The sequence below is a fragment of the Canis lupus genome, chromosome 2 (assembly GCF_011100685.1).
Source record: "Canis lupus familiaris isolate Mischka breed German Shepherd chromosome 2, alternate assembly UU_Cfam_GSD_1.0, whole genome shotgun sequence".
Lineage (NCBI taxonomy): Eukaryota > Metazoa > Chordata > Mammalia > Carnivora > Canidae > Canis > Canis lupus.
This window is the reverse complement of record NC_049223.1, coordinates 23,813,966-23,831,570: the sequence shown is the minus strand read 5'-3', so window position 1 is coordinate 23,831,570 and position 17,605 is coordinate 23,813,966. Positions and strand designations below refer to the sequence as shown.

The following is a 17,605-nucleotide window of genomic DNA, read 5'->3' as shown; positions in this document are numbered from 1 at the left end:
TCTCTACCCATTTGTTATATTATTAGCTATAATATTTCATTTATCTAGAGATCAGTTTCTGACAATCTTAACTCTTTTCTAGAACACAGCTAAAAGACAGAATGGAAGCAAAATCTCTCAGACAAAACATTTACAGTTGACCCTTGGACAACATGATTTTGAGTTGTACAGTCCTACACAGACTTTTTTCAATAAACATACTGGACAACTTTTTGGAGATTTGAGACAATCTAAAAAAACTCGCAGAGGAACAGCACACCCTAGAAATAGAGACAAAAATCACAAAAAAGGTGCACCATGAATGTATAAAATATATGTAGATACTAGTCTATTTTATTGTTTACTACCATAAAATATACATAAATCTATTATAAAAAGTTAAAATTTATCAAAAAGTATGCACACATTTACAGAGCCTACATGGCACCATTCACAATCAAATGTAAACAAATGTAAAGTTGCAATATTAAATCATAAGTGCATAAAACTAACTGTAGTATACACTGTACCACTGTAATAATTTCATAGCCACCTCCTGCGGCTATGGTGGTGAGTTCAAGTGTTGAAGCTATCTACTTAAAATGCCAACCACTTGATGCTAATCACTTCCACGTGAGGAGTCTGTTTCTCCAATAAACTGCATATGGCAGGAAAAAGTAATCTCTGGTGGTTCCCACATATTTTTCATCATGTTTAGTACTATACCGTAAACTCTGAATAACATCATGAGGCCTAAATGAAGTGCCACTAGTAATGCTGGAAGTGCTCCCAACAAGCAGGGAGAAGTCATGACATTACAAGGAAAAGTAGCATCAGATGTACCATAGATTGAGGCCTGTAACTGCAGCTGCCCACCATTTCAAGATAAATGAATCCAGCATAAGGACCATTGTAGGAAAAAAAGGAAAAAGGAAAAAAAAGAAAAAGGAAAATCTTGTACTTTTTTATGAAACAGCTCTTATCTCATATTGAAAATGCAGCATTTATGTGGGTGCAGAATTGCTAGAAGAAAGGCATACCTACAGAGAGTCTAATATGATTAGAGAAAAAGCAAAGTCATTACGTGAAAACTTAAAGCAAAAAGAAGACGAAGGGTCTAAAGTCAGATGTTTTAATGCCAGCAAAGGATGGTTTGATAATTTTAGAAAAAGGTTTGGCTTATTAATTAATAAGTGTCAAGATAAAAGGGAAGCAGCTTCTGCCATCCAAGAGGCAGCAGACAAGTCTGCAGAACCATTAAGAAAATCAGAAGCCTGAACAGGTTTTTAATGCACTTTTTTTTCTTACCAGAAAAAAAAAAAGAAAAAGAAAAAAAAATGCCACAAAAGGCATTTATTAGTAAGGAAAAGAAAGGAGCTTCAGGATTTAAGGCAGGAAGGGACAGGCTAACTCTACTGTTTATTGTGCAAATGGAGTCGGGTTTATGATCAGACTGTCCTTATATATAAAGCCTGAGCCTTGAAGGGAAAAGATAGACATCAGCTGTCAATCTTTTGGTTGGACAAGAAGGCCTGGACAACAAGAACCCTCTTCCTGGATTGGTTCCACCAATGCTTTGTCTCTGAAGTCAGTTAGTACCTTGCCAGAAACAGACTGACTTTTAAAGTTCTTCTGATATTGGACAATGTCCCTGGCCACCCAGAACCCCATGAGTTCAACACTGAAGGAGTCAAAGTGGGTTACTTTCCCCCAAACACAACATCTCTAATTCAGCCTCTAGCCTGGGGCTCATGAGGACCTTTAAGACTCATTGCACAGCACTCTAAAGAAAGGACTGTTATCACTATGGAAGAGAGAGACAGAGAGAAGAACATTTGGACAGTCTGGAAATCTTACAGTATTGAAGATGCCATGGTCGTTATAGAAAAAAGCCATCAAGGCAAAAACAATAAATTCTTGCTGGAGAAAACTGTGTCCAGATGTTATGCATGACTTCACAGGATTTATAACAGAGCCAATCAAGGAAACCATGAAAGAGATTGTGGATATGGCAAAAAAGATGGGGGTGGGGGGTGAAGGGTTTCAAGACACAGAACTCTGAAGAATTCAAGAGCTAATAGATACCACACCGGAGGAATTAAGAGATGACCTGATAGAGATGAAGGCTTCCGAACCAGGGCTGAACAATGAGGAAGATGACACAGTCACAGTAGAGCCAGAAAACAAACTGAAATCAGATACTCTGGCTAGAAGGGGTCCAACTATTCATAACTGCTTTTGACTTCTTTTACAACATGGACCCTCCTAATGGTACAAGCACTGAAACTAAAGCAGTGGTGGAAGAACAGTTGGTACAGTAGAGAAACATTTTTAGAAAAATGGAAAAGCAAAAAAAGTCAGACATAAATTATGATGTGTTTCCATAGAGTTTCACCAATTGTGCCGGCTTCCCCTGCTTTCCCCACCCCCATCTCTGCTATACCTGAGATAGGAAGATCAAACTCTGCTCTCTCCTCCTCCTCAGCCTACTCAGTGTGAAGACAACGAGGATGAAGCCCTCTATGATGACCCACTTCCACTTAATAAACAGTAAATAATCATCATGCCATATAGTTAATAAACTTACCTGTTATGTGTGTGTGTCTTTGTGCGAACATCTAGTAACTATAGGCAAGAACTGTATGAGATGCTTTTGGTCACCATCATTACCTAAGTATTCGTCGTGTAGAACATTGTGTACAAGACTCAAAGGGAGGTGGATAGCCTATCCTTAGATAAGCATAAGGTGAGTGATATTTAATATAAAATCAATAATGTGTTTTTTTTTTAGGTTTATAATTTTGCTTTCAAAGAACTACATTAACCATATAGAATGCTTGGAGGAACTGCATATCAGCCTAGCATCACAAGTAAGTGCTTTTTCTTAAAAAATCTAATGTTTCCTATACTGTATTATGAATATGACTGTAAACTGTATGCCATAAAAATTATATGATTTATTCATTAGCATACATGGTAGGCTCCCATGAAGGAACTGTATTGATTACAGCAGGTTACCATAAAGCAATCTTACTGCTGCTTTCTCATTACCAATGCATGAATCATTATATCTGATATGAATTCCTTTTTCACATTATCTTTTCATTTTTTATGACTATTGTTAGTAAGACATATGACAGCTACAATGTTTTGTATCATATAAGACAATCCTGATGTAGGTATGGACAGGATTCATCTTGTAAACAGATAATGTACACTTACAGTATCAACACAGAACAGTACTGGAGCACCTGGGTGGCTCACTCAGTTGAGGGTCCCAGGGTCCTGGGATCGAGTCCTGCATCAGGCTCCCTGCTCAGTGGGGAGTCTGTTTCTCCCTTTTCCTCTGTTCATTCTCTCTCTCACAAATAAATAAATGGATGGATAAATCTTTTTTAAAAAATAAAGAACAGTACTATAAATGTATTTTCCTTATGATTTTAATAACATTTTTCTCTAGCATACTTTATTGTAAGAATATAGTATATTATATACATATATATACACATACATATATATATATATTTAACAACACACAAAATACACGTTAATCAATAGTTTATGTTATTGGTAAGCCTTCCGGGTCAACAGTAGGCTGTTAGTAAAGTTTTGGGGAGTCAAAAGTTATATATGGATTTTCCTTTTTTTTTTTAAAGGTTTTATTTATTTATTCATGAGAGACACACAGAGAGAGGCAGAGACATAGGCAGAGGGAGAAGCAGGCTTCCTGCAAGGAGCCTGATATGGGACTCCATTCCAGGACCCCAGGATCACACTCTGAGCCAAAGGCAGACACTCATCCACTGAGCCACCCAGGTGCCCCTATATGTGGATTTTCAACTGTGCAGGGGTTGGCACCCCTAACCCCCACACTTTTCAAGGGCCAACTATTTCAGTTAAAATTTATTGATCAATTTAACAAATATAACAAATATAATCATCATGTACAGAATGTTAAAGGTATAATAACAGGCAAGAAAAAAATGCTCAGAGAATACAAAGGAATGATTAGTTCTGACCTAGAAAGGTTAGGGGAGAAAGTTAGGGAATGCTTTCTGGAGGGGTGGCATTTAGCCTTGTAAACTGACCTGATAAAGAATCTAACTGTTGGAGGAGGGAAAGAACCTGCCATCCTAACGGAGAAGCATGTCTGAGAAACAGCAAGCATTCTGCTGAGCTGGCACAGAGGGTGCAGTGAGAGACCCAGAAACAGCTAGAAATACAGGTTAAGTCCAAATTCCAGTTCCATGACAAACTGTTTCAGAAAACTATCTCAGATGGCAACAGAAGGATGGAATACAGAGTTGAATGACCAAGTATCACTGACCAGGCTTCTTCTCACCTTCTCCCAACATCATCTAAAAGTTTCCAACTTCTTCACATGACATATAAGTCTCCTCATGTTTTGGCACCTGAGCTCCCCTCTATTATTTATTTTGCTTAGGATGCTTGTACACACTCTCCCCCCCCCCACCCCCTGCCCCAAGTTAGCTAGCTTTTTTATGCATATTCTGATACTTAGCCCAAATGAGAGCACTGTCAACTCAACAAATAGTTTAATTCCTTTGCTCTCCTAGTTACCAAACTAGGGCCAGTTCCCCATGGGGCTCCCATGACACTATGTCTACCATAACATCGATCATACTATTGTATTATTGACTTTTGTCTCTTGCCACTTGTACATGAATTCCTTGAGGATACTGTACCCTTGCATCTAAGAAGTCATAAATGATCAGTGAATGTTTATCAAATAAAATGAGTGAGGAGGCTAGTTTAATAATCTAGAGGAGAGGTGTTAAAGTATGAAAGTGGGAATATAAAGATTAGGATAGATACCAAAGCTCCTATGTTTTAATAACAGGAGGGATCTTCAGGTTTCCCTCTAAATATATTCTTCCTTTAAGAATAATTTTTAAAAACATAGTCATCAGGTTTTGCAACCTACAAAAAATACTTTTAGTAAAGAACTTGTATCAAATTTATATTTAGCAGACTTCTCTTACAAAATAGGAAAACATGTACTATTTTTTAAATATTTTTATCCAAATAGACATGAAGCTTTTAAAGGAAAAAACCAGGCTCCTCACTAATACATAGCCACAATGATTGTATGTGTGCCTTACATACATTTGAACAGATTGTACAGTTTTACTTGTGCCCACTCAATGGTGTTCAGGCTTCTCAAACGACTTGAGCATGGCCTTGAAGATGAAGCCTCACCAGGAAATTCAAGAGGAAAACCGCGACAGTTGGTGTTGCCGCTTAGCATCAATTACACATTCCATCTCTTTTCTTAGTCTACAAGATCACACTGCTTTAATTCTCAGACGAGTTTATCTTAAATGTATATTCTTCTACTCATTGATTCTTTCATTCACTGTATCTGCTGAGTGTCTCCTATGCCCCAGGCATAGGCAGGGATCATATCTTTTTTTGCATCCCCAGTGACTAACACAGTGACCTGCAAGTAATGGACACCTGATAAGGGCTTTATGAATAAGTACATGAGAGAATGATGAATGGATAAACCAGTGAGCATATACATGTATATGTGACCCTCTCTCCCAGAAGACAGATATATATATATTTTTTAAGGATATTTTTCCAAAGACCACTTATCCTTTGCCTAGTCTTCCTTTATTTTGCCCAAGGTCAGATTACAAAACATCTATGCCTATCCATTTCAACCATCTTCCAAATGTCATTCATTTCCATTAGCTCCTCACTGCATTATTAGATAAAGAATGTAGATCCACTAAAACTATCCTTCAAATACCATTACTAGTTCTCTCCCTTTCTTATAATGCTAACTGGGGCAAAATTCTAAGCTCCCTAAAGAGCACTAACACAAACTCTCAACAATGTATTTCACTAAGTGGTGGGTAGGCTGGGATACTCAACTGATACTTCAACTAAATGACAAAGCAGTGATTTGGCAGATATTTTGAAAACTTTAAAGAAAATAATCATGAATATTGCATAATTTTCCTCCTTCCTCAAGATAATCCTTCACCATACCCTTCAGTACTACTTACAAAAAAAAATATTGAGTTTGTTTACTATCTCATACCAAGAAAAACTAATTTATGAAAAATTTTCAAACCATTTAAACATAATTATTTCATTCCCAACTTTGATACTTTTTTCACAAATCAATTTTTCCATACTACTCACTCATATTAATGTGATCAAAAACTTTGAAATGTTGCTCTCTCTACATTCATCCATTTAAACAATTGAGTTTAAAGACTCTCTTCTAATATGTCATTGTTTTATATTTGTCTAAAGAACTTTATTTTTTCCTAGTTTACAAATATTAAAAATTGGTAAAATGTAACAATATTTCACAAAAGGGTAAAACTAATAGTAAATATATTAGATAAATGATTAAAAACACTATTAGAATAGGTTTGAAAAAAATAAGGGTCTATGAAAAAAATCTACATAAAATGCCTCTGTTTTTCCTGGTCATGGAAAATTCTGCCTGAAAAAATAAGAAAAAGAATCTAAGAACAAATGCTGTTCTACTACTTTAGTGTATAGCATCATTTAGTACTAGTTTTTCTATATTCATACAGCATTTCCTGTCAAATATGATTATGTTATGTACATATATGCATTTTGAAAAACAAGAAGTATATTATTACCTTTTTCCCTGGGTGTATTCCAAGTAATTATGATTATGTCTGAAAACATATAAACTAGAAGAAACATTCCAATAAAAAAAATTCCATCTGTAAAGGTTAAACTGTATGAATCTGACATTTTCAAACAGATTGCAATTAAATTAACTAATTTACATTCTCCTGAAATAGTAAAAGCAGTAAGCTTTTTTTTAATGCCTAATTGTTAGAATCCTGCTATTCAGAGATAAGAATGCAGTCCTTAATATTACAGAAGAAAAAGAAGGAGAAATAAAAGTAGCAAACAGGTAAAGTATCTTAAACATTATACTTTCAAAGGTAAATGATAATAGTTTCTCTGAATTTTGACATGCATTTTTGCCCATTTAAATACCATGTTTTTCCACAAAATGAGAATAGACAAGATGGTCTAAGGTTTCTTTCAGCCGTAATATTCTATATGTGGCTGATAATACTATATGTCACAATATTATTTCATACCATCATCCCTAATCACGTTGTACAAGACTTAAGGAATCTCATAAGCTTTACTTTAAACACAGGTCACATCAAGTTTTTTTAATTCAAAATAATATATATTTTAGGGGAACCCTGGGAGGCTCTGCGGTTTAGCACCTGCCTTTTGGCCCAGGGTGTGATCCTGGAGTCCTGGGATCGAGTCCCACATCAGGCTCCCTGCATGGAGCTTGCTTCTCCCTCTGCCTGTCTCTGCCTCCCTCTCTCTCTGTCTCATGAATAAATAAATAAAATATTTTTTAAAAAAATAATGTATGTTTTATATTATTTGAGGTATATTTATGCTATTTAAATCATATAAAGACAGAATGCTGTATCTTACTTGTGAAAAAGCTGATATAGAAATTTATCAACTGACTGATTTTAAACCATAAATTGAATTCATGAAATTGACAGCATTATAAACTAAGCTTGTGAACTTATATTTTTTAAATCAATTCTTTATTGTCATTTTGGAGATTTACTATTTCAAGCGTTTAAAAAAGCAAAAAACACAAGTATTTCTTCAAAGGTGTATCTGCATTTGTTCATTTTAAGATCTGTGAGTCAGACATGCAATTTAGAAAGATTCTGAAAATGTATTTCAACATACCCCAAACCGACACAGGCTATACAGAAATATTTTAAATATAAACAGCATTGATTACGCATATAATCGTAAACAGAAAGATAGTATTCACTGAAAAAGGCAAAAAAAAAAAAAAAACCTACCATTTAGTGGCTGAATTCATATTCATAACTATTATTTCATCAGCAGGCCACACAAATAAGAACCATCTAGTTCTTTTGCCCTGCTACAGGCAGAATTCTTGCTTGTTCCTTTCTGATCTCTGCCATGAACACTTGTACTTTAAAATTAAAAGAGGATTACATAAATTATTCTTCTACCTCCAAAAACACATAATACAAGAGGATTTTTCCAATGTGAAAAATACTATTGCAGTAGATATGTCATGACCTCTCCTCAGTATTCGTATCTTTTCATAAGAAGATATGCTTCTAATTTGTCATTTAAAAATAGGAATAATAAGGCGTGTTTACAATTATGCCATTACCTGATCCTTTTCAGTTACCATTATATAAGAAGAGCAAAAGCATACACGATAACTCAAAACTCCTTTTTCATAGCTGTTCTCTAGATCGATATTTGTAAAAAGCTCTGAGTGCTCCGACTGTTCATTCTGACGATGTTCCTACCTTCCTTCACTCTGGCTGCTTTTTGCCTTGATGGTGTCACCAGCTCCTTTACAATCTGCAAGACTTGAATCATTGCTAGTTAACAAGCCAAAGACTCCGCGGCTTCCTCCAGAAATCCAACAGGTTTCATCACCAAGAGCTCACTGCTGTCTCTGCGTTCGGGAAGCTCAGGCACGAATACAGTTCAACTTCAGAGAAATACATGCTTTGCTTAGCTATCCAGGAAGGCTCTGAAGCAGTTAATAAGAAACCACAAAAGGACAGGCAACATCGTCTTGAAATGGATTCGAAGCGACTTCGGCACATGTGAAAACCACCATCCTCAAAGTCCCAATGTATCACTTTACAAAGCATTAACCAGTTATAAACAAAAGAAAACAAAATGTGGGTAATCTGCTGCAAATCACTAAGCACAGTGAAAACATTTTCTCATAAAAGTCATGACAGGAGAACTAAAGTGCTATGCTATAAATTCTCATATAGCGGATCACAGATGCTATGTGCAAGTTTTTAAAAACACTCAGAAGTACTCAACCAAAATACCCTGCATTGCAAAGCCTTAATACTTTTTTCCAATTTCTCAAAAATTGCTTATGTGAAACACAGAAAGTAAAATGTGGATAAAAATAAAACTCTATCTTGCTAACTCCAAGCTCCCAGGTCTGCCTAACAGAATACTTCAAAAACTATCCTATAAATTCCTTCCCCGCCTCCTCACACAGACACCTCTGACTGACATCCCAGTACGTGAAGAGAAGTCTACATTCATGCTTCACACTAGAAATCCCTAACGGGTTTGTGAATTCACTGGCCTCACCAGCAGAAGCATAGGCCAGAGATTTTTCAAACCAAGCATAACCACCATCTTTGCCACCCAATTTTCAACAGCCATGCGGCGACAATGCCCCATCAATACTGAATACCTTGGTTACATATTCTATTTATCACACAGCAGCCCTTCTCAAAGTAAACCTACGGAGTTAACTAAAAGAGAGAACTGACATTCAACTTAATAATGGTTAACTGTTAAAAAAAATAAAAAATAAAAAAAAAAAAATAAAATAAAAATAAAAAAAAAAAAAAAAAAAAAAATAATGGTTAACTGTTGTTTGTATCACAGTGATTCTCCACCAGCAATTTGTGCCCCTTTCAGTCCTGCCAACTGTCCTCCTGGTTCTCCTTCTTTCCCATTTATCACGGTGACAGCCTCAATGAATCATTACAAAATGGATCCTAGGGCAAATCAAAGGCAGTTCCTTTGCCTTCACACTTAAAGGCTTATAATGGTTACTTTCCCAGTGTTCAACTGGACAAGTGAGATACACAGTCCATCCACCAAGGTTGGAAGTAAAACGCAGAATCCAAAACTCAAAGGCTTCTGATTTCTCTGACATCACGCCTTTCCTGTAAAAATGTATAGTTTTAAAATTCAGGGTGAAGTTTTCAGATCTTCAAAAAAGAGGTGCTATAACATGTGCATATATATCCACCCATAATGTATTCTCCATATGGGTGGTAATTTAAGACATCAGTGTTACAAATCCATGGCAGTGACAAACTCTGCAAATGGAGGACAAAACAGGGCATTTATCCTAACTATCCATCATCTTTAAACAGAATATCTATACTTACAAACTAAGTCAGAAAGTTTGGATGAGTCAAAGACCAAATTTTAAACCTCAAATCAAAACTGTGCTCTTTAGTGATTCCCTCTGAAGACTTGATACAGATCATCAAGATCTAAATCAAACTCCTCAAATTAGGTTCCCCCAGTTCTTTCTATCCCTTGCCCCATCTCCTAAGGCAGTTCAGAACATGAAATAGGTGTTAGGTATATACTGACTTCATTCCAGTTCTTTGCATTCCCACATTTCCAGCTCCTGAGAAATCACTTCCACCCTTCTGGAAAAACATGATGCTTTTGAAAGATACTTTCTCTTAGCTTTACTCTCTGCCAGTATTTTTCTCTTTCCATTCAAGGAAAGGGATCTACAGGGCATTATCTTCAGTCAACCGTCTCCTCCACACCTGATCAGTGAAAAGAAGACTATCTATATTCATGGTTCCATAAATTTCAATTATCATACCCCCATCTCCCTGATAACAGTATTGGTTTTGAAAATGAAAATTGCATGTGATCAGTTTGACTCACTACTGTCAGCCCTTAACTTCTTCTGCTAAGCAACCAATAGATTTTTCCAGTTTCTCTCATTCTCTTCTAATTTTTTATATCATGTGCTGCACAGTAAATGTATCTCACTACATATTCTAATATAGTAGATATAACCAAGCTGTACTCTAAAATGTCAAGATTATGAAAGACAAAGACAGAGGAACTATTACAGATCAGAGGAGAGTCAAGAGTCAGGTTAACAAAAAAAATAATAAAATAAATAAAGAAATTAAAAAAAAAAAGTCAGGTTAACAAGACATAACCCATGATGCCAGGTTAGATAATGGACCAGAAAGGCACGAGAGGAAATATATGACATGTGGGGACAATAGTGAAGTGTGAACACCATCAACAGGTTATCAGCGTTACTTCCTGACTATGACCATTACACTTGCAGTTACATAACAGAACATCCTGGATTTTAGGACTATGCCCTAAAATATCCAGGGGTAAATACTTCAATTTACCCTCTACTGGTCCAGGAAAAAAAAATAAAATAAATAATAATAATAATAATAATACAGAATGAGAAAATAAATGTGGTAAAATCTTAGCATTGGAGAAATCCAGGTAAAAGAACAGGAGAACTGGGTTATTCTTTTTTTCTTTTTGAAAACTGTGTTATTCTTGCAACATTTTCCTAAGTATGAAATTATTTCAAAATAAACTTAAATTCTGACTATCTAGCCCTATATACGTGTGTGTGTGTATATATAGTTTATAAAGGATATTTACGTATTCATATTCATGTATGTTTAAATCATACAAAGCAAGGATTCTAAAGGCCCCAATAAATAATATAGAAAAGAATTCCATATCTGTGAATATGCTGTGTTCCAATTCAGTCTCTGCGGGTATATCCATATACACACATATATGTGTTCTCATATTTGCTTCCTTTGCCTCAAAAGATCATTCCGAATCTTCCTGAAATGCAAATTTTGAAAATATACATACCTCTGGGCTTAGTCTGGCACGGGCACTCCTAAAAGAATTAATTTCCAGGTCATTCACTTGCACATGTACTTGTCACTACAGCTGAGCTGCTTGAGAAGACACAGGCAGCAAGGGCCCTTCATTTCCATCTCCCTTTGACACAATCACCTTTGACCCACTTCACAAGAAATAGGCCAACCCTCACCCACCTCTACGCCACACAGTGCTCCAAGAGATAAAAACATAGGAGACGGGGGACAAAAACAATCCAACAATTCCTTTAATCAAGGTAGGATAAGTAACATCAGACTACTCCATTCATTAAGAGTTTCTAATAAAATATTCATTTAAAGTGAATAATCATTCACCAAAATTCATCATATATTTGTTGTTTTGACAAAGTGCATTAGGAAAAATCTCTGTGAGTAAAGTGGAATGGATATAGAATTCCAGGGGAAAAAAGAGTATAAAACCTCTAGCTACTGAAGAAAAGCTTGTTCGTTTTCCTTTTTTTTTTTTGAAAGAGAGAGAAAGACAGAGGGGGCGGGGGAAGCGTGTGCATTGGAGTTGGGGGGGAGGGGCAGGTAGAAGGAAAGAGAGAATCTTAAGCAGACTCCAGGCCCAATGCCTGACATGGGGCTTGATCTCACAACCCTGGGATCATGACTAGAGCTAAAGTCAAGAGTAGGACACTTAACCAACTGAGCCCCTCAGGTGCCCCTACCTTGTTCATTTTTCAAATGGATGGCACTGGGTATCAAACCACTGTGATAATTAAACCTCACTACACACGCTTATAAGAAGGATGTAAGAGTTTGGCTTATTTAGTATTCTTCCTTACTGGTCCTCTGGCACAAAGAATTGGTTTAATCACAGTCCTTGGTTCTTAACATTGGTTCATGCATGGCCCAGTTTTATTTATACGCTGAATTATTTACTTTTTAATAATAAACATCGCAAAGCAACCACCCAAAACAAAAAACTAGGAAGTTAACAATAATCTGCATTTAACCTACATCCGCCCAACCACCAACCCATCCCCCTGCTTCAACCCAAAGTATCAAACACCGTGAACTCAGTAGTTATCACTCCCTTGATTTCCTTTATATCTATCTAACATTATCTCCTCCCCCTTCACTCTCTCACACACACACTCCCATGTGCTGCTGTTCAGGTGTTCCGAAGGGTATCACATTTCATGTTATCTTTGAGGAATTATATTTTTTCTTAAATATTGAGACCAATGGTTCTCTATCTTCACTACACATTGAAATGACCAGAGGGTTTTAAAAAGTATGATGCCTGGGTCCCTCTACAGGGATTTGCACTTCACTGTCTCAGGGTGCAGCCCAAGCATCACAAATTTTAAAAGTTCGCTCAAATGACCATCACATTCAGCCAAGGACCACTGTTCTAGAAGAATGACGTAGGAAAAGTCAATGTGTACAAGCAAACATTGAAAGGTACAAAAATTATGATCCCACTATTACAGAATTATACACATGTGGAGAGAGAAACATGTGTGCACAAAGAAAAAATATCAAAATGTTATCAACAATTTTTCCTCTGGGGACGCCTCAGTGGCTAAGCAGCCAAGCATCTGCCTTCAGCTCAGGGCATGATCCTGGAGTCCCGAGATGGAGTCCCACATCTGGCTCTCTGCATGAAGCTTGCTTCTCCCTCTACCTATGTCTCTGTCTCTGTCTCTCTCTGTGTGTCTCTTATGAATAAATAAATAAAATCTTTTAAAAATATTTATTTTCTCTGAATAGTGGCATTATATACGAATTGTTACTGTCTTCTTTTTGCTATATTTTTCTACACATTTTACTATTAAAAAATGAATATTTTGGTTTTTAAATATTCCATTTCATCTCACCAAAAAGGATACACAGATGGCAAGTTAGAGTATGAAAAGAGGTTCGAGGTTCACATCATTAGGAAACTTCAAATTAAGACAACAATGAGATACCCCTACACATCTATCAGAATGACAAAAATGCAAAATGCTGAAACACCAAATTCTGTCAAAGATAAATAGCAACAGGAATTCTCATTAACTGCTGATGGGAATGCAAAATGGTACAGCCACTTTGGAAAACAGTTTGGTGGTTTCTTAAACTCTTACCATTTTATGCAACAACTGTATTCTTTGTTATTTATCCAAATGAGTTAAAAACTTCCTCACAAAAACCTGTTTATGAATGTTTATAACAGTTTAATTTGTAATTGCCAGAACCCGGGAGCAATCACTTGTTCTTCAGTGAGTGACAGATAGACAAACTGCTACATCCAAGCTACAGAATATTGTTCAGCAATAAGAGGAAATGAGCTATCGAGCCACAAAAATAAACAAAAACAAACAAACAAAAAAAACCATGGAAGGACTTTAAATGTCACGTAAAGGAAGCCAATCTGAAAAGGCTGCATAGTGTATGATTCCAATTATTCTAGAAAAGGCAAACCTGTGGAGACAGGAAAATAATCAGCAGTTGCCAGGGGTTTGAGAAGAGGAAGAGAAGGATGAATAGATGGGAGCGCAGGGAGTTTCTACAGCAGTGAAACTAATCTGTATGTTACTATAATGGTAGACACATTCATTAGACATTTGTCAAAAACCCATAAAATGCACAACACAAACAGTGACCTTTAATGTAAACTATGGACTTTGGCTCATCAATTGCAGTAAATGAATCATACAAATCCAAGATGTTAGTAACAGGGGAAACTGGGAAGGTGGGGAGTATTCCTGGGGGGTATAGGAGAACTCCCAGTACTCTCCCCTCAATCTTTCTGTAACCTACAATTGCTCCAAAATACAGTCTCTTAAAATGACAAAAGAAAATCTATATTAAAAAAAAAAAAAGAAAATCTATATTTAATATGTACTTATCTATATCCTACTCTTCAGACTTTATCTAAAATAACACACAGATAAATCCAAAAAAGTACAGAGTTTAACTGGAGTGCTTAAAACAAAAACAGTAACTGCCTATACACAAGAGCTCCAAAGTGGCTCCGTAGATAAGAAATGGAACAGGTGCCCTTGCAATGGACCTCCTGCAACCAGCTATGAGTTCTTTTAGTTCTTAGTTCTTTTTTTTAACAGAAAAATTCTTCAATCTTGTTTCCTACCTTTGTATTTTTGTTACACATGGCCACCCCCAAAACCACAATCTCTTGGCCAACCTCTAAGAGCACAGTTTTCCTTTTCCTCCCCATCACTTCCCAATTCAGCACTCCCAGAGTGGGGCACAAGGAGGAACATAATGCCATGGAAAGCACAGAATGAGCCAAGCGCACAGAGAGAAGGGCCACAGGCAGTACACCAGGAGAACATCATGCACATCTACCGGGACACTCCCAGTCATGCCACTTTGCTTTCTCCAAATGAAGATACAAGGCAAAAAGTCAATTTCCTTCCACTCAAAAGGGATCAGTAACAGGAACTGTAGAAAAAAACAGCTAGGCAGAGGAAAGAAATTTTTTCCCACCATTCCTCACTCACCAAAAAAACAAAACAAAACACCAGGAAGAGGGAAAAAACAAGATTGAATTTGATCTCATTTGTATTTTTTCCCTCCTTCATTTAATAAAACCATGAACAAATTCACTGAACCATCTTTCTTGGCCCCCACATGAAAAGAACTATGGAGAATCAGTGTTTTCTTAAAGCAAAATTATACTACTAATCCTCATTAATAATGTTGTAGAAAGTTCAGACCAACTCCCTAGAATCCTAAAGAACTGATTTAAAAGGTCTTGATTTCCTTCTTTTTGTCACTATACATCTCTAATAATTATTCTTATTACAAAAATAATGCATGTTCACTGTAGAAAATAAGTATATGAAAAAACAAGTCCAAAGAAAATAAAATCTCTCTTAGGCCTATCATACAGAGATAAGCACTGCTAAACTTAACCCTGTACTTTTTTGTTGATTTTACAAAAATGAGGTAGTACTATACATTACTGTTTTGGAATCAATATGTTTTCACACTTAAAAATACTTCATCAACATCTTTTTTATAAAATAAACACAGACATGGATATTTGCACTGTGCTTTGTCCAAAAATTTTTTTGATCATATGAATAACAACCCAGCATCTTTTCATTCCTGGCAATGATTTAGGATTTTTTCTATGCACTTTTCGGAAAACTGTTTTGGCTTTCCTGGAAATATATTTTAGAATGAAACTACTGTCAGTTTTCTCAGAACATGTAGATAAATGAGAAAAAAAAAAATATGAGTGGCCACACTTGTTGTGACAAAAACAATCTGTAAATATGCAAGATGTCAACTGGCCAGCAAATAGAAAAAGGCTTTTTTGAATATTAAATGATAAACCCACTCTGACTGGTCTCCTTTTGGATTAATAAATCAGTTTAATATACTTCATTTCTTTGTCATTCTACTTAGATTTTACAGGTGGGATATAAACATTATGTTCTACAATTTTGAAAATCTCTATAAACTCATTGATAATAAAATGTATACTGATTACAAATATAAGAGTTGACTTTTGTCCATACACCTTCTTCATTTTTATTTTTTAAAGATTTTATTTATTTATTTAACAGAGAGCGAGAGTGCACAAGTAGGGGAAGTGGCAAAGGCAGAGAGAAGGAACTCCCTGCTGAGCAGGGAGCCCCATATGGGACTCAGTCCCAGGACCCTGAGATCATTACCTGGGGTGAAGGCAGGTGCTTTAACCAACTGAGCCACTCAGGCGCTCCTCCATATACCTTTACCAAATATCTGTTATATTTTCTGTCCAAATAGAGCTCAAGTACTCTTACAATAATTCCTAATAATTCATATGGGATATTTAAAGAATAACACTGTCAAAGCTAATCAACTATCTGCAGATTTTTTTTTCCACAGAAAAAAAAGGCAAAATAAAATATGGGAAAGTAAAATGTCCAAAAGTTGCAGGATGTGGAAAGAGCCACAGAATATGCATTATGGATGACATTATCCTTCTTTCACATAATCTCTAAGCATATTAGATGGTAGTAATTGTTTATGAACAAAAGTACCTGTATTGATATAATTAAGTTAGCAGTTCTTTCAAAACCAGTTTTTAAAGATATTTTATAAAAGGGCGATTCATTTTGCTTATAACAAGCAACCAAGAAACCACTATAGCTTGGTTGAAGCTTCTGTACTTTCTGTGGCTCAAAAGAAACTGTCATAAACATGCACATGCAAAGTACAATTCACAAAAATGGAGAATTAAAACATATTATCCCAATAAATCTTCACAACACCTAGAAATTCTTAATGTACTGACATATCGTAAGTTCATTTTAAAGGCAATAAAATTTTGCTCATCCATACAAAAACTATTAAGCTCTAACTACAATGCTAGCTCCTTGTATTACAAGCGTGATCAATCTCCTCCCACTCTACCAAAAGAAACTGACACTAAACACATAATTACACAATTAATTATTGAATTACAATTGAAATAACTTCTGCAGGTAAGTACAGGATGACAGAGGACTGTCTTCAAGTGGAAAAATAGTAGGAATTAAAGGATACACACAGCACATTATAACTGAACATATTCCAATTTATCAATTACCACATTTTGAATTTTTAAAGAAAGCTTTCCTTTATGCACAAATAAGTCTTCTGACTTTCCAAAGCCACATGCAGATGGACACATAAATACAGAAGGTAAAGAGACCTCCTAGTCATAATAAGGAAATTTAAATACGACTTTCTTTCCAAAATCAAGAACTCAAAGAAAACACAGCATCCAAGCAATCTGACCTACTCCAGATTCTAACAAAGCTGTCAAATAACATTATTAGTTTAAAAATTCATTACTATTTTAAAAATCACATATTAAAAAGTAGTTAAGTCTTGGAATTGAATCTAGATGAATGGTAATTCAATATAACATCGCATTTAAGATCAAATGTCCATATGCACCAAATACATGTATATGAAAAATATAAAGACATAGGTATTTCCATAGAACTCACAAAACTGCTTGTGTATATAAATACAGAAACACTGTGCATTATCTTTCTGTTAACCATCACAAAATGACCCATGTCCCCCAAAGAACATAGAAAGCCCTAATACACATATTAAAAAACTACACTGCTTCATAACAAATTTTTGGAGATGTATCATCCAGAGTTAAA

At 35.7% G+C, this 17,605-nt stretch overlaps 1 protein-coding gene and 1 long non-coding RNA gene across 2 annotated transcripts in view; one reads left to right on the top strand and one right to left on the bottom strand.

Moving 5' to 3' along the window:
* LOC102152333 overlaps positions 1-17,605 on the top strand; it is a 104,378-nt gene that overhangs the window by 34,397 nt on the left and 52,376 nt on the right. The window contains exon 3 of the long non-coding RNA XR_005355308.1: positions 2,771-2,849. This is a non-coding gene — a long non-coding RNA (uncharacterized LOC102152333). The remainder of the gene's footprint in view (positions 1-2,770; positions 2,850-17,605) is intronic.
* The window catches only part of USP6NL (USP6 N-terminal like), a 169,500-nt gene that overhangs the window by 117,571 nt on the left and 34,324 nt on the right, over positions 1-17,605 (bottom strand). The window lies entirely within an intron of this gene.